Source organism: Entelurus aequoreus, linkage group LG08, assembly GCF_033978785.1.
Source record: "Entelurus aequoreus isolate RoL-2023_Sb linkage group LG08, RoL_Eaeq_v1.1, whole genome shotgun sequence".
NCBI classification, from domain to species: Eukaryota; Metazoa; Chordata; class Actinopteri; order Syngnathiformes; family Syngnathidae; genus Entelurus; species Entelurus aequoreus.
This window is the reverse complement of record NC_084738.1, coordinates 6,348,352-6,368,192: the sequence shown is the minus strand read 5'-3', so window position 1 is coordinate 6,368,192 and position 19,841 is coordinate 6,348,352. Positions and strand designations below refer to the sequence as shown.

General features: G+C 35.3%; 1 pseudogene; it reads right to left on the bottom strand.

Annotated features, from left to right (window-relative positions):
• Positions 1-5,735: 5,735 nt before the first annotated feature.
• On the bottom strand, positions 5,736-19,644 carry LOC133655319 (endothelial PAS domain-containing protein 1-like; annotated as a pseudogene).
• Positions 19,645-19,841: the final 197 nt, after the last annotated feature.

The window sequence follows — 19,841 nt, the reverse complement described above, 5'->3', positions numbered from 1 at the left end:
TTATCGTTCATAGAAAAAAATAAAATTCCATTCCATTCTTAAGGCGCTCTGTCATAACATTTTTAGCATTCAATCAGACTTTATTGTGAGGTTTTGTATTAGTTTTCCTAAAAATCAGATATACCGGCCCCCAGACACATTTTTTTCTCTAAATTTGGCCCCCGAGTCAAAATAACTGCCCAGGCCTGCTTTAAAGCATAACCAAGCATGCATCACTATAGCTCTTGTCTCAAAGTAGGTGTACTGTCACCACCTGTCACATCACGCCCTGACTTATTTGGACTTTTTTGCTGTTTTCCTGTACGTAGTGTTTTAGTTCTTGTCTTGCGCTCCTATTTTGATGGCTTTTCCTCTTTTGTTGGTATTTTCCTGTAGCAGTTTCATGTCTCATATTTCCCGCATCTACTTTGTTTTAGCAATCAAGAATATTTCAGTTGTTTTTATCCTTCTTTGTGGGGACATTGTCGATTGTCATGTCGTGTTTGGATGTACATTGTGGACGCCGTCTTTGCTCCGCAGTAAGTCTTTGCTGTCGTCCAGCATTCTGTTTTTCTTTACTTTGTAGCCGGTTCAGTTTTACTTTCGTTCTGCTTAGCCTTCCCTAAACTTCAATGCTTTTTCTTAGGGGCACTCACCTTTTGTTTATTTTCGGTTTAAGTGTTAGTTACCTACTGGTAAGGAAGAGTATTACACGGTTACTCTGCCGAGCTCAGGACAACACCGACACTCAACAACAACACATCATTTGCAGACTATAATTACTGCTTTGCAAAAAATGTTTTTAACCCAAATATGTGAAATTAGGCACACCAGACTGTATCTGGTTGAAAAACACTGGCATAGAGGATCTAGGTTGTGAGTTCAAACCCCGGCCGAGTCATACCAAAGACTATAAAAAAAATGGGATCCATTACCTCCCTGCTTGGCACTCAGCATCAAGGGTCGGAATTGGGGGTTAAATCACCAAAAATGATTCCCGGGCGCGGCCACCACTGCTGCTCACTGCTCCCCTCACCTCCCAGGGGGTGATCAAGGGTGATGGGTCAAATGCAGAGAATAATTTCGCCACACCTAGTGTGTGTGTGACAATCATTGGCACTTTAACTTTAACTGTGACTCGTTTTTAAAAAGGTGTGCTTTAAAGTGAGTGACAGCTGGACAGAGAGGGAGGGGGGGGTGAGGGGGGCGGGGGTCCATGTGTCCTCTGGTGATCCGCCATGACGCCAGCAGCAGCTCGCTTGCTCAACCATGCTGTCAACATGGTGGCGCCGCGCAAATAATCGGGACACGTGCCAGAACCTGGAAAACAGTCGCATAAACCCCCCCCCCCCCCCCCCCCCCAACTTTCTGTGTTGTCGCTGCCCACAGTCTCACAGTCCCACAGTCTCACAGTCCCACAGTCCCACAGTCCCACAGTCTCACAGTCTCACAGTCTCACAGTCTCACAGTCTCACAGTCCCACAGTCCCACAGTCCCACAGTCTCACAGTCTCACAGTCTCACAGTCCCACAGTCTCACAGTCCCACAGTCCCACAGTCTCACAGTCTCACAGTCCCACAGTCCCACAGTCCCACAGTCTCACAGTCCCACAGTCTCACAGTCTCACAGTCCCACAGTCCCACAGTCCCACAGTCTCACAGTCCCACAGTCTCACAGTCTCACAGTCCCACAGTCCCACAGTCCCACAGTCTCACAGTCTCACAGTCCCACAGTCCCACAGTCCCACAGTCTCACAGTCCCACAGTCTCACAGTCTCACAGTCCCACAGTCCCACAGTCCCACAGTCCCACAGTCTCACAGTCTCACAGTCCCACAGTCTCACAGTCCCACAGTCTCACAGTCCCACAGTCCCACAGTCCCACAGTCTCACAGTCTCACAGTCTCACAGTCCCACAGTCCCACAGTCTCACAGTCTCACAGTCTCACAGTCCCACAGTCTCACAGTCTCACAGTCCCACAGTCCCACAGTCTCACAGTCTCACAGTCCCACAGTCCCACAGTCCCACAGTCCCACAGTCTCACAGTCTCACAGTCCCACAGTCCCACAGTCCCACAGTCTCACAGTCCCACAGTCTCACAGTCTCACAGTCCCACAGTCCCACAGTCCCACAGTCTCACAGTCTCACAGTCCCACAGTCCCACAGTCCCACAGTCTCACAGTCCCACAGTCTCACAGTCTCACAGTCCCACAGTCCCACAGTCCCACAGTCCCACAGTCTCACAGTCTCACAGTCCCACAGTCTCACAGTCCCACAGTCCCACAGTCTCACAGTCCCACAGTCTCACAGTCCCACAGTCCCACAGTCTCACAGTCTCACAGTCTCACAGTCTCACAGTCCCACAGTCTCACAGTCTCACAGTCTCACAGTCCCACAGTCTCACAGTCTCACAGTCCCACAGTCCCACAGTCCCACAGTCCCACAGTCTCACAGTCTCACAGTCCCACAGTCTCACAGTCCCACAGTCCCACAGTCTCACAGTCCCACAGTCCCACAGTCCCACAGTATCCTCTCGGATAAAAACTGTCTGTCTGGCTGAACCGGACCACGCTCCACGAAGCAGCCTTGCGTCCGTGTGACTTCACACGTACGTGCCGCCCCGGCTCGGGCGTCACGTGGAGACAAGGACTGCAGTTAAGGGCCCCCACCACACCCTCCCCCTCCCCCTCGCCCCCGGACTGGACTTAAACCTGCGGACTCTGCACGGGAGATAAGCCCGGAACACAGTCGTACTGTAGTTGTCAGTGGGACTCTGGAGACCAGGACGCTTGCATTAAATACAAAATATTGCACTTTAGTGGTCATGAAAGCCACCAAGCAGGCAGGGGGGACTTGCAAAAACTAGTGTAATGTGCACGCCAGGCCAGTAGAGGGCAATGTCACTTTGCCACAAGGGAACAATGTGTCATTTTTGTGGCGCAAACTCTACAAACTTTTTGACTTGGGGGTCGCATTGGGCTAAAAAAAATGTTGTCGAAGGCCGAAAGCCAACTATATGTAAAGTAATTATATATAAGTAATTATATATATATACATATACATACAGAATATATACATATTTAAAGTACCAATGATTGTCACACACACATATACACATATATATATATATATACATATACATACAGTATATATATATACATACATATATATACAAGTAAATACACATATACATGTATACATACATATATACATATACACATATGTACATATATATATACATATATATACATATATATATACACATATATACCTGTATACATACATATATACATATATACATATATATATACATACACATATACATATATACTGTACATATATATACATACATATATACAGTATATACATATACATGTATATATATACATACATATATACAAATAAATACACATATACATATACATACATATATATACATATATACAAATAAATACATATATATATACATACATACATATATACACATATGCATACTGTATACACATACATATATATACATATATACATATACATATACACATATATACATACATATACACATATATAAATATATATACATACATACATACATACATATATACATATATACACATATATATATATACATATATATACATACACATATACATATATACTGTACATATATATACATACATATATACAGTATATACATATACATGTATATATATACATACATATATACAAATAAATACACATATACATACATATATATACAAATAAATACATACATATACATACATACATATATACACATATATATACATACTATATACACATACATATATATACATATATACAAATATATACATACATACATATATACACATATACATACTGTATACACATACATATATATACATATACATATATACATACATATATACATATACACATATATACATACATATATACATATACACATATATACATATATATATACATACATACATATATACACATATATATATATACATATATATATATACATACACATATACATATATACTGTACATATATACATACATATATACAGTATATACATATACATGTATATATATACATACATATATACAAATAAATACACATATACATACATATATATATACATATATACAAATAAATACATATATATATACATACATACATATATACACATATATATATATACATACTGTATACACAGACATATATATACATATATACAAATAAATACACATATACATATACATACATACTGTATATACATATACACATACATATATGTATACATACATACATATATACAGATATACATATATACACATATATATACATATATATGTATGTATATACATATACACATATATATATACATACATACATATATACATATATACTGTACATATATACATACATATATACAGTATATACATATACATGTATATATACATACATATGTACAAATAAATACACATATACATACATATATATATATATATACATATATACAAATAAATACATATATATACATACATACATATATACACATATATATACATACTGTATACACAGACATATATATACATATATACAAATAAATACACATATACATATACATATATACTGTATATACATATACACATACATATATGTATACATACATACATATATACAGATATACATATATACACATATATATACATATATATGTATGTATATACATATACACATATATATATATACATACATACATATATACATATATACTGTACATATATACATACATATATACAGTATATACATATACATGTATATATACATACATATGTACAAATAAATACACATATACATACATATATATATACATATATACAAATAAATACATATATATACATACATACATATATACACATATATATACATACTGTATACACAGACATATATATACATATATACAAATAAATACACATATACATATACATACATACTGTATATACATATACACATACATATATGTATACATACATACATATATACAGATATACATATATACATACATATATATACATATATATGTATGTATATACATATACACATACATATATATATATACATACATACATATATACACATATATATACATATATATGTATGTATATATGTACATATAATATTAATATAATGGACATATAATTGATATAATTGGATATTAAGAGTATGTGAAAGTTGGACTCCTACCTTGTTTACTTCCGTGACAACCTCCTCAAAGTTTTGTAATCAATCACAAATATCAAACAGCTACAATGTGGATAAGTGTGTTTACAGTGTTTAGCATTTTTCCCATCATGCTTTGTAATGGATTTAAATGGGTGTAATGGTGAATTTTTTATGGCGCAAAGACCTTTTCTTTCTTTCTATGATGTCCACAAAGTAAGTGAGTGAGCAGGCACTATGACTAGGGAAGGTTGTTTGCAATTGGGTCATATGGGTAAATGATGTGCATACGCCCCCTTCAGCGCATAGTTAAAGGTTGTTGACCTGACTTACTCACGTTGTCCACTAGCACAAAAATGTCAGACTAATAAAATGAATGCAGCCCTTTTTAAACGCAGGGGGCCAAATTGAAGACGTCGTAGTTTGGACACCCGTGGTGTCGCGTCAAGCTCAAACTAGTAACAAAAACACCCCAAATGATCTTTTTAGCTGTTTTCACTTCAAAACGACATCACCTTCCCTCTAAAGCTTGACTGAAGCCCCTTCGGAGAAAGGATGTGTGGACAGAAACAGCTTGATGGCTGCAGTACTCATGTTGCCCTGCAGATAGCGCCACATTCTATTTTGATGACATTTCACTGAAACAACATAAACCGCAGCGTGAAAGGGAAAAGCGGGAACCTTCTTCCGCCCGGTTGTGTTGACAGTAGTCGTCCGTGTTTTTCAAGTGCATGGAAAGTGAAACACAATCTGCGTGATAAGCGTAAAGATTACACGATGTTTATCTCCACCACAATCACCTCATCGCTGTTGTGTTCCACTTCACTACGACCTTATTTACGGCCAGGGTGCAACGCCGTCACGTCATTGGCTGAGAGCCTGACAACGCCCACCATGGGGGCGTGGTGATGATGGGGGCGGGCTCTTTGATCACGTGTTGCTTTCACATGAAGCTAAAAGGACACTAAATGGCCGCTCACGTTACACTAATAAATAATAAATACAACTATACTTAATGTTTATTATGGCATTTCTTTTAATCCTTTGATTAATTATTGTTTTATTGTGTATAATAAAAATGGATATAATAAATAATATAAAAAATATAAAACGTATTTACATTAATAAAAAAAATCATATTTATTATTGTTTACGTTTTAAAATCCTAATTGAATTATTTCAGTATTTTTCAAGCCTTTAGCTTTTTCACGTACAAAAAAAAAAAAATACTAGTATTTTGTGCAGGATTCTTTGCGTCTTTCCCTTCCTTTTTACTTACACTACATTGCGTTGCCATGGCAACATCTTTTAAAAAGAAGCGGTCTTTAAATTGCAAAGGTGTGGGCAACAATGGACTCAAGTCAGAGACGAGTGTTGCCTAGCAACCGTTTGGAACCTTCAGGGGTCTTTTACAATAGACTTTTTTTTTTTTTTTTTAATGCCATATTGGCGTCCGTTATGAATGAATGAATGCCATTTGTTTAAAAATACAACAACAATATTTTAACAACTAAAAAAATACATATTTATAAAAAAAAACTATTTAAATACTCCAAAATATCAAATAAGTATTACAATTTTTTTTAAGCCTTATAATACATGTTGTAACGTCATGTTGCTGTATTAAGGCCTTGCAACCACTAGATGGCGCCAGTGTTTCTTAACCCAAGTTGGCACTGCTTCATTGTGAGGCAAGATAATTAAAATGGTGTAGAAATGAAAGGTTTGGACCAAATATCAACATAATGCAGGCAAAAATAATTATGAATATTCGTAATAAGAATTTAATTAATTAGTTTTACGTGAAATAACACAATTATTTAAATTGAGCTCTCCATCTGTTTTTTAATATATTTATTAAAGATTAAAGTACCAATGATTGTCACACACACACTAGATGTGGTGAAATTTCCCCCCAATTTACTTATTAATTTCAATCATTAATATTGGATTTTTTTTTCTTACTTTATTGGGGGATGGAAAAATGTATTTGATGTATTTCTTGTGACTTAAAAACCCAATAAACAAATTTAAAAAAAATAAAAAATAAATTGAGCTGTGCAAAGCTTTCCATCTGATCCAGATTGCATATTTTTATTACATAAATCACAGTCAATAAAACGGAGCTGTTGTAAAGTCAATTGTACTTAAACCTGTGTGTGTGTGTGTGTGTGTGTGTGTGTGTTCTTGTATTTCTACCCTTCTTGAGACATCAACAAGGAAAAGTAGCTTCCATATGAGGAGGTGCGAACAAGTGATGACATAAATCATGGTCCCAATACGGGATCTAATAGAGAATGTCTCATTTGCACCCCTGGTGGTGAAATCTATCAAAATGAGGGTGGTCCCAAAAGGGGGGGATTTTTCAAATTGACTGTGTGTCGCTTTTAAAAGTGCTCCCCTCTGGTCAACATATGAAATAACAAGTGTGTGCAAAAATGTGAAGTGCTCCCCCTCTGGCCAACATATACATAACATAACAACATAACAAGTGTAAGTAAGAAATAGAAATGCGCCCCAATTTGGCCAAAATTAATGAAAAAAATGTAAATACAAGTTTATATAGAGACATACTGTAATAACTTGAAGTAAATAATAAAGATTAAAAACCAATTAAAAACAGAATAAATTAACTAAAAACAGTCTTTTTCTCACAATGTGTCGACTTGTTTTTTATAAAAACAATTTCTCATATTCTTTCTGCAATATTTTCTCGTAAAAAATATTACTTCTTTGATGTAAAATTATTATTTTTTTAATGCACAATGGTGACATTTGTCGTATAAAAAAAATTCAATTTTTTTTGTTGTTCTTGTAAAATAGTGACCATTTTCGAGTAAAATTATGACTTTTGTCATCATTTTGCCAAGTAAAATTCCGATTATTATTATAATATTGCCAAAATGTTAAAGTTATCTTATTTTGTCGAGTCAAATTACGACTCTTTTCATAAAATTACCAAAAATGTTAAGCTTTTCTTGTAAAAATTGTGACTGTCATAGAGTAAAATTCCAACTTTTATCATAATATTGCACAAATGTTCCGTTTTTCTAGTAAAATTTTGACTTGCGTTGAGTAAAATTACAACTTTTATTATAATACTGCCAAAATTCTAAGTTTTTCTTGTGAAACTGTGACCTTTTTCTTGTGAAATTCCAACTCATTTTTCACAACAAGCCTTTTTATATTTGCATAGTATGTATATATTATTAATGTTGTAAATACACATCTTTATATATCTAGAAAGGGTGGTCCTAAAGAGGTAGGCATTTTTATCAGGTCTCAAGAAGGTAAGAAATACAAGAATGTGTGTGGGTGTGTGGGTGTGCGTGTATGTTATTGTATTTCTACCCTTCTTGAGACATCAACAAGGAAAAGTAGCTTCCATATGAGGAGGTGAGAACAAGTGATGACATAAATCATGGTCCCAATACAGAAAACCATTGCATCTAATAGAGAATGTCTCATTTGCACCCCTGGTGGTGAAATCTATCAAAATGAGGGTGGTAACAAAAAGGAGGGATTTTTCAAATTGACTGTGTGTCGCTTTTAAAAGTGCTCCCCCTCTGGTCAACATGTGAAATAACAAATGTGTGTAAGAAATAGCAATGCGCCCCCTTTGGCCAAAATTAATTAAAACAATTCTATAAATATGTATATAGGGACATATAAAAGTGCTCCCCCTCTGGTCAACATATGAAATAACAAGTGTGTGCAAAAATTTGAAGTGCTCCCCCTCTGGCCAACATATGTGTGTGTAAGAAATTGAAATGCGCCCCCTTTGGCCCAAATTAATGAAAAAATTTAAATAAAAATTTATATAGAGACATACTGTAATAACTTGAAGTAAATAATGAAGATTAAAAACCAATTACAAACAAAAAATAAAAATAAAAATTAACTAAACGCAGTTTTTTTCTCGTGTCGTCTTCTTTTTTATTAAATTGGGAACAATTTCTCATATTCTTCCTACAATATTGCAATATTTTCTCGTAAAATTATTACTTCTTTTATGTAAAATTTATATTTTTTAATGCAAAATGGTGACATTTGTCATATAAAAAAAAATTCATTTTTTTTTGTTGTCCTTGTAAAATAGTGACCTTTTTCGAGTAAAATGATGACTTTTGTCATCATTTTGCCGAGTAAAATTCTGATTATTATTATAACGTTGCCAAAATGTTAAAGTTATCTTATAAAAGTGTGACTTTTGTCGAGTAAAATTACGACTCTTTTCATAAAATTACCAAAAATGTTAAGCTTTTCTTGTAAAAATTGCAACTGTTATTGAGTAAAATTCCAACTTTCATCATAATATTGCACAAATGTTCCGTTTTTCTAGTCAAATTTCGACTTGCGTTGAGTAAAATTACGACTTTTATTATAACACTGCCAAAATTGTACCTTTTTCTTGTGAAATTCCAACTCATTTTTCACAACAAGCTTTTTTTATATTTGCATAGTATGTATATATTATTAATGTTGTAAATACACATCTTTATATATCTAGAAAGGCTGGTCCTAAAGAGGGAGGCATTTTTCTCAGGTCTCAAGAAGGTAAGAAATACAAGAATGTGTGTGTGTGTGTGTGTGTGTGTGTGTGTGTGTGTGTGTGTGTGTGTGTGTGTGTGTGTGTGTGTGTGTGTGTGTGTGTGTGAGGTAAAAAGTTGAAAATGTTCCCACGAGAACTCTCCAATCGAGCGTTCTATTCAGGAAGTTGTGGCTTGGCCGTGCGTCTGCTCGCACCGCCAAGGCGCGTAACCCCGGCGTGACGTTTACCACACAGCCAATAGGTGGAGGCTTGGGTGTCACGCCACGTGTCAGGAAACCCCACAGGAAGCACACTGGGGCACAGAGAGGTCACAGAGAGGTCAACCGGGATGCTTTCGTCAACGTATTTCCACTGTCGCTGCAGCCTGAGAAGTGTCTGTAGACCACAACGACAACGCAGGGCTTTCGGTTATTTGGCGCTACACCACTTGAAGAAATACGACTGCAATGACCAAACTTCATTGAAAAATGCACCGTTTTTAACACAATTTATGCAAGAAACTGAGAGAAATGACTTCCAATTTCAATGCCAAATGGACTACTTTTAGGTTGGGTAATGCACATTGTGCACAAAAACTTCCAAACTAATGATACATTTTTTAAACAGTAAGGTAGGGTCATACGGTATACCGGTACTAGTATAGTATTGCGGTACTAATGAATCAAAAACGGTACTATACTCTCTTTGAAAAGTACCGGTTCGACATTGCTGGTTTTACGAGCAGAGGAGCATGTTCGGCAGCGCACAATCATTGAGTACTTACAAGCAGACAAGGTGTGTAGACAGAAAAAGGGAGAACGGACGCATTTTGGCTTAAAAACTAACGATAAAGGTGAAGTTATAAACACTGTGTAGGATGGGAAGCAACATGGAGGTGTTCTGTTTCTTTGATGTATTGTAATCCACAGAAATATATAATTCAGACCCAAGAACTACAAAGCGGAGAGGAAGCAGGACCAGACTCCCCTCCGGGCACCGCTTCTTTGAGCTGTTTTACGAGCTTTTCTTTGAACTGTTTTGTAATCAAAGGTGATGGCTGTTTACGACCCCCGTCCCTTTAGAAACAGCTGTTGCCATGTAATCAGGGAGCAAAAAGAAACATAATCACAAGGAAGATCTTTATTTTAAAAAATGGACTGTTTTTAAAAGTGTAAAAAGCAGGGTAACACACGGTAGTGCAAAAAAAAACCTAATAATGTTACTGGAATCAACAGTAGAGAACTTCAATTGAAAAATGTACAGATTTGAACTGCGACGCAGAACTTCACTGAACATTTTTAATAGTTGAGCAAGCAAATTGTGCAAAAACAATCTAATTTGAACGGATGCAAAATGCAATGACGAACTTCATTGAAAAATGAATTGTTTTAAAAGCTGTGTAACACAACTTGTGCAAGAAACTGATTGAAATAACTGGGGGGAGGAAAATTGGTCATTTTCAAGTTAGGCCTTGTGCACAAAACCCAAAAGCAGTGAAGTTGTCACGTTGTGTAATTCGTAAACAAAAACAGAATACAATGATTTGCTAATCCTTTTCAACTTTGTTTTCAATTGAATAACCTGCAAAGACAAGATACTTCATGTTCACACTGGAAAAACAATTTCAAATGTGGACTTGTCAGACCACAGAACACTTTTCCACTTAGCATCAGTCCATTTTAGATGAGCTCGGGACCAGCGAAGCCAGCTGAGTTTCTGGGTGTTGTTGATAAATGGCTTTTGCTTTGCATAGTAGAGTTTTAACTTGCACTTACAGATGTAGCGACCAACTGTAGTTACTGACAGTGGTTTTCTGAAGTGTTCCTGAGCCCATGTGGTGATATCCTTTACACACTGATGTCGCTTTCTGATGCAGTACAGCCTGAGGGATGGAAGGTCACGGGCTTAGCTGCTTACGTGCAGTGATTTCTCCACATTCTCTGAACCCTTTGATGATATTACGGAGCGTAGATGGTGAAATCCCTCAATTCCTTGCAATAGCTGCTTGAGAAAGGTTGTTCTTAAACTGTTCAACAATTTGCTCAGGCATTTGTTGACAAAGTGGTGACCCTCGCCCCATCCTTGTTTGTGAATGACTGAGCATTTCATGGAATCTACTTTTATAGCCAATCATGGCACCCACCTGTTCCCAATTAGCCTGTTCACCTGTGGGATGTTCCAAATAAGTGTTTGATGAGCATTCCTCAACTTTATCACTCTTTTTTGCCACTTGTGCCAGCTTTTTGGAAACATGTTGCAGGCATCAAATTCCAAAAGAGCTAATATTTGCAAAAAATAACAACATTTTCCAGTTCGAACGTTAAGTATGTTGTCTTTGCAGTCTATTTAATTGAATATAAGTTGAAAAGGATTTACAAATCATTGTATTCTGTTTTTATTTACGGTTTACACAACGTGACAACTTCACTACTTTTGGGTTTTGTAATTACGAGGAAGATCTCATTTGAAAAATGGACTGTTTGGAGTCACCAAGCTTGTGCAAAAACAACTATGACCGGAACTGCAAACGACAGTAGAGAACTTCAATGAAAGATGCACAGTTTTAACTGCGATGCAGAACTTTATAATAAAATCCACCATTTTTAATAGTAAATAGTAGTTTTTTAAACTAATTGTGCAAAGCAATCTGATTTGAATGACTGCAAACTGCAATGACAAACTTCACTAGTTCTTCATCACGTACCTGTGGTACAACATCTGGTCCAAGGAGAGCTGCAGGGATGGCTCCTCCACGCCACTGTTGCACGCACACACGCACACGCACACACACACACACACACACACACACACACACACACACACACACACACACACACACACACACACACACACACACACACACACACACACACACACAGATAGAAATCCAGCATTGTTAATTGTGCTACATGTCTGCTAGGGTGCATGAGGATACCTGAGGACGTAGGTGACACAGATGTTGATACCTGAGGACGTAGGTGACACAGATGTTGATACCTGAGGACGTAGGTGACACAGATGTTGATACCTGAGGACGTAGGTGACACAGATGATGGAGAGCGGCTGAGAGGCACAGAGTCTGGACCTGAGGGGTTTGGGTTTGGCCCCGGGGACAACGGCACTGTGGCTCTCCACCCACACGTACCCGCCACTTCTTACCAACATCCTGTACTTAGCGCTGACTGACTGGCTTTTCAGGTGCACTGCATGAACACACACACACACACACACACACATTGAAGGTAGCATGTTGTGTTATTGTTTTGTTAGTGCGTGCTACTCACAGTTGATGTGATGTTTGCTCAAAGAGTTTGTGTCCAGCGTGTGACAGAGGTCGTAGACGGAGCGTCCCACAAGTTCATGAGGACTGTAACCTAAAAGCGTTATCACTCTGCAGGTAAACCACACGCACAATTCTATTGTCGTCGCCATTAAGGAAGTGTGGAAAAGAAGTGAGAGCGTTTATCCACCCGTGGTCGCAGTGTGTGAACTTCATGTCCATGCTGTGCTCGCTGCTGAAGGTGTGTGAGCTGAGGTGTGTGTGCCACACCGGGAGAGGCTGACAGGTGAGCAGCAGGCAGGAGACGGAGGCGGGGCCAACGCGCGCTTTGGTCCGGCCCTGGCAGTGCAACACCTGAGGGCAGCAGACGCGGAAAACACAAATAAAATAAGTCAAATTTGTGAATCAAAATTATTTTTGCATAATATTATTATATTTCAACAGTTAATAAAATAAGTATCATTAAAATTAGATGAAAAAAGGAAACTAAAATTAAATGGAGGGAAAAAAAAAATTTGAAATAAAATAAACAAAAAATAAAATTTTCATGAAAATAAAATGTGTGAAATTTAATTAAAAACATTTAATTAGCAAAAAAAATACTTAAATAAAACAAAATAAACTCAAATAAAAATGATGTAGACAAGTTATGAATAAAGGTAAATTAAGAATTGGATAAATGTAATTATCACAAAAAAATTAATAATGAAATAGAAAAAAATAAGTACAAGTGGTGAATCAAAATGATTTCGGCATAATATTACATTTCAACAGTTAATAATTACAATATAAATAAAATTAGATTTGAAAAAGCAAACCAAAATTAACCGCAGCAAAAAAAAAAAAAAAAAGAAATAAAATAAAATAACTAAAAAATAAAATGTAAATTAAAATAAAATGTGTCAAATTTAATTAAAAACATTTAATTAGCTAAAAAATATTTAAATAAAACAAAATAAACTCAAATAAAAATGATATAGAAAAGTTATGAATAAAGGTAAATTTAGAATTGAATAAATGTAACTATCACAAAAAAATTGAATATAATGAAATTAAATGAAATAGAACAAAATAAGTACAATTTGTGAATCAAAATGATTTCTGCATAATATTACATTTTAACAGTTAATAATTTAAATATAAATAAAATTAGATTAAAAAAGCAAACCAAAATTAACCGGAGCAACAACAAAAAAACTAATGAAATAAAATAACTAAAAAAGAAAATGTAAATTAAAATGAAATGTGTCAAATTTAATTAGAAACATTTAATTAGCAAAAAATACTTAAATAAAACAAAATACACTCAAATAAAAATTATATAGACATTTAAATAAATTAATAAAACAAACTAAACTAAAAACTAACGAAAATATAGGAAATCAAATACAAACTAAAATAAATAAAATCCAGTAATGAATTAAGGTCAATTTAGAATTGAATAAATGCAATTATCACAAAGAAATAAAATATAAGGAAATTAAATGAAATAGAACAAAATAAGTAAAATTTGAGAATCAAAAATGATTTCTGCATAATATTATTACATTATAACAGTTAATAATTTAAATATAAATAAAATTGGATTGAAAAAGCAAACCAGTAGCAAAAAAACATTGAATTAGCACAAAGTACTTAAATACAATTAAATAAACTCAAATAAAAATGATATAGACATTTAAATAAATTAATACAATTAACAAAAACAAAAACATACAAAATCAAATACAAACTAAAATAAATAAAATCAAGATATGAATAAAGGTAAATACAGAATTGAATAAATGTAATTATCACCAAAAAAAAGGAATATTATGAAATTAAATGAAATAGAACAAAATAAGTAACATATGTGAATCAAAATGATTTATGCATAATATTATACCATTTTAACAGTTAATAATTTAAATATAAATAAAATTAGATTAAAAAGGTACACCAAAATTAACCCGAACCCAAAAACCATATGAAATAATATAACCAAAAAAGAAAATTTAAATGAAAATAAAATTTGTCAAATTTAATTCAAAACATTTAATCAGCAAAAATACTTAAATAAAACATAATAAACTCAAATATAGACATTTAAATAAAGTCATAAAATGAACTAAAACGAAAACATACAAAATAAAATACAAACTAAAATAAATACAATTAAGTAATGAAAAAAAGGTAAATTTAGAATGGAATAAATCTCATTATCAACAATAAAAAATAATGACATTAAATAAAACAAAACACAATAAATACAAAAATAAAATAAATCACAATAATAAAACAAACCCAATACATTTGAAATAAATCATGACTTTGGTGAAACAAATATTATAATAATCAAACACTTTTTTTTAATGGTTGCAGATCTAACCTTCCATGAGGCCGACTTGATGTTGCTGCTTCGTCCTCGGAGGGTCAAAGTACTTTTAATCCTCATCACAAAGTCACGCTTGGCATCGCAACAATATTCTTCTTTAAACAACAAAACATCATGCATGTTAACTTGCCTGGATGACACACACACACACACACACACACACACACACACACACACACACACACACACGCACCAACACACACACGCACACACACACCAACACACACACGCACACGCACGCGCACGCGCACGCGCACGCACACACGCACGCACACGCACACGCACACACGCACGCACACACACACACACACACACACACACACACACACACACACACACACACACACACACACACACACACACACACACACACACACACACACACACACACACACACACACACACACACACACACACACACCTGAAGACAGACGCAGGTGACTTGTGATTTCTTGCTGGTCACAGGGATGAGTAAAGTCAAGAAGGTTGTGTCCCATCAGTTCAGTCTGTGGAGACAGGAAGTTAGGGTCCACAGAGTGCAGGTGAGCTCAGGTGCGTACCTGCGTCAGGCCCAGGTACTTGCTGACGTTCTCCGACAGGAACATCATGTCCCCCTCACACGAGAGCATCATGACAAAACCCTCCAGGCTCCTCAGGTAGACGTCGCTCTCATCCTTACAATCCAATTGGCCTCCTCCTCCTCCTCCTCCTCCTCCTCCTCCTCCTCCTCCTCCTCCTCCTCCTCCTCTCACCGCCAGTCCAAAATAAACCTGGTCTGTGGATTGTCCCGGTCAGAACTTGCTCCAACGTACCTGGGACTACTTTCGGAGGGTTACCTGTGACGAGAGCTTTCAAGCGGATGTAGCTGACGGCCAATCGGATGACAGAGGGCTTGTCCAGGTGAGGCTGGACGGAGGTGGGGAGGGGTAGGAGTCGGGATAAATCTCCAAACATGTCCGACTCCACCCGGCGTCGTCTCCTCGCCGCCTCCCGACTGACTTCCCTGCCAAGGAACAACAACAACTGGCATGGACGCTGACCATCATGACAATTATTTGAAGTCGTGGAAACATCTATCTCCACATTTACTGTCTTCTATTTACTTGGTAAGAAGAGGAAAATATAGCTTTTTTTTTTTTTTTCCAATGGGAGACAGGTCTGGACTACAGGCAGGCCAGTCTAGTACCCACACTATTTTAATACAAAGCCACACTGTTGTAACACGTGGCTTGGCATTGTCTTGCTGAAATAAGCAGGGGCGTCCATGGTAACGTTGCTCGGATGGCAACATATGTTGCTCCAAAAGCTGTATGTACCTTTCAGCATTAATGGTGTCTTCACAGATGTGTAAGTTACCCATGTCTTGGCCACTAATACACCCCCATACCATCACACATGCTGCCTTTTACACTTTCACCCTAGAACAGTCCGGATGGTTCTTTTCCTCTTTGGTCCGGAGGACACGGCGTCCACAGTTTCCAAAAACAATTTGAAATGTGGACTCGTCAGACCACAGAACACTTTTCCACTTTGCATCAGTCTATTTTGGATGAGCTCGGGCCCAGCAAAGCCGGCGGCATTTCTGGGTGTTGTTGATAAAGGGCTTTCGCTTTGCATAGTAGAGTTTTAACTTGCACTTACAGATGTAGCGACCAACTGTAGTTACTGACAGTGGTTTTCTGAAGTGTTCCTGAGCCCATGTGGTGATATCCTTTACGCACTGATGTCGCTTTTTGATGCAGTACCGCCTGAGGGATCGAAGGTCCTTAATATCATGGCTTACGTGCAGTGATTTCTCCACATTCTCTGAACCTTTTGATGATATTACGGAGCGTAGATGGTGAAATCCCTAAATTCCTTGTTGAGAAATGTTGTTCTTAAACAATTTGCTCAGGCATTTGTTGACAAAGTGGTGACCCTCGCCCCATCCTTGTTTGTGAATGACTGAGCATTTCATGGAAGCTGCTTTTATACCCAATCATGGCACCCACCTGTTCCCAATTAGCTTGTTCACCTGTGGGATGTTCCAAATAAGTCTTTGATGAGCATTCCTCAACTTTATCAGTCTTTTTTGCCACTTGTGCCAGCTTTTTTGAAACATGTTGCAGGCATCCAATTCCAAATGAGCTAATATTTGCAAAAAATATAGTTTTCCAGTGTGAACATGAAGTATGTTGTCTTTGCAGTCTATTTAATTGAAAATAAGTTGAAAAGGATTTACAAATCATTGTATTTTGTTTTTATTTACCATTTACACAACGTGACAACTTCACTGCTTTTGTACACACAAAAAAAAGTTGACTTACTTTTGGGTGATGAAAAGCATGTACTGTATGTAGCTCCACATTTTGTGTCTTTTTTGGCTTTAACAGGGTAAACAAATATCAAACAAGATTGTAATTCATATAAATACTGACCTCAAATAACATTTTTGAATTTTTGTTTCATTTAAAAAAAAGTGTGTATGTCCACATTTTGAGATTTAAAGAAAAAACTAACAAAAAATAAGCTATTTGACAAAGAAAATGTTTTTTATGTTATATTTTTAAATTAATTTGTTGTTTTTGTGCAATAAAAAGTTTTAGGAATTTCATTTTTTTTGTAACTTTGTTACTTCTCTGTAGTGAAACACTGCGTATCTTTATTGTAATACAAATAATGTGTCTTCAGGATTTGCGTATTGTTTTAATCTGGAAGTAGAAAAATATTGAAAAGGAAAATGTTTTAATATTTTTTTCAAAATGTGGACGTATATGCTTTTTAAGTATTTTTCTGCCGTGAAAATCATGTATCGCCATATTTTGAGACAATTAAAAAAAAATCTCACAAAAATACAAATATTGAAAAAGTATTTTTTGGATGAAATCAAAACCTTTTTAGCAATGTTTCTCGAATAATTTTCGCGTTTTCTGTAATTAAATGTATCTTCAAATGTTACTTTTTTTGTCTAAGTAGAGAAGAAAAAAAATGTATAACGAAAAATCAATCATTTAAAAAAACGTGCACAATAATGATCTTTAGTAAAGCATTCGAAATGCCACATTTATAGCAAAAAAAAAAAAAAGAGAAATAGTATAAATATTTTTTGTATTTTTCTAAAAATTGTCATTTTAAAAATACACGAAAAGCATAAATGTCCAAATTAAAAATGTTTAAAAAATGTGCAACAAAATTTAAAAATATGTTTTGTGAATTTACTTAAAACATGGAGATACACAATTTCCTGTATGAACCTTTTTTTTCCCACAACAAAAAAACCCTATATTGTTTCCTTGGATGCTTTTATTTTGTAATATTTCTCACAATTGACAAACACGCTGTTCTGTGATGAAAAGCACATATCTTTTTTACAATCAATAACTTGAATAAAACTTTGAAAATAAATATTTTTTATTTAGATTAAAAAACATATATAATATAAAAATGTATATATATTTTTTTAAATTGAATGCATGAATAAAATTAGATTAAAAAAACAAACCAAAATTAACCGGAGCAAAAAAACAAAAAAAAAGAAATAAAATAACCAAAAAAGAAAATTTAAATGAAAATAAAATGTGTCAAATTTAACTAAAAACATTTAATTAGCGAAAACATACTTCGATAAAATAAAATAAACTCAAATAAAAATGATATAAAAATTTAAATAAATTAATAAAATGAACAAAAATAAAAACATACAAAATCAAATACAGACTAAAATAAATAAAATCAAGTTATTTAGAATTGAATACATTTAATTATCACAAAAAAATATATGAGATTAAAAAAAACAATACATAATAGATAAAAATTAAAAAAAATCAGAAATGTAATTAAAAAAGAAACAATTGGAGAAAAAAATCCAATTTAAAAAACATATATATATACAAATAAATATATTTTTTTTAATTGAATGTGTACTAGTAAAATATGTCCAACTAAGATTTAAAAATAGCGCCTATCATAGACCTGAGTGTTAAATGTATTACAACACATAAATGTGCATCAATTAGCTCGTGATTATGATTAAGAACAGCTTAATTAGTGGCTACCACATATAACAATAAAATATTGCAATACAAATGTATGAAATCTTTGCACGTTTACCTTCTCCTCTCCAGGTCGGCTCTCATGGTGAGTGGCGGGTGTTGTTGGTCCACCGTCGCCCTGGACTCTCCCTGGAGTGGGCGGGGCTAGCGGGAGCTCACAGCCCATGGCAGCTTGTCACTCACTCACTCACTCACTCACTCACTCAGTCAGTCAGTCAGTCAGTCAGTCAGTCAGTCAGTCAGTCAGTCAGTCAGTCAGTCAGTCAGTCAGTCAGTCAGTCAGTCAGTCAGTCAGTCAGTCAGTCAGTCAGTCAGTCAGTCAGTCAGTCAGTCAGTCAGTCAGTCAGTCAGTCAGTCAGTCAGTCAGTCAGTCAGTCAGTCAGTCAGTCAGTCAGTCAGTCAGTCAGTCAGT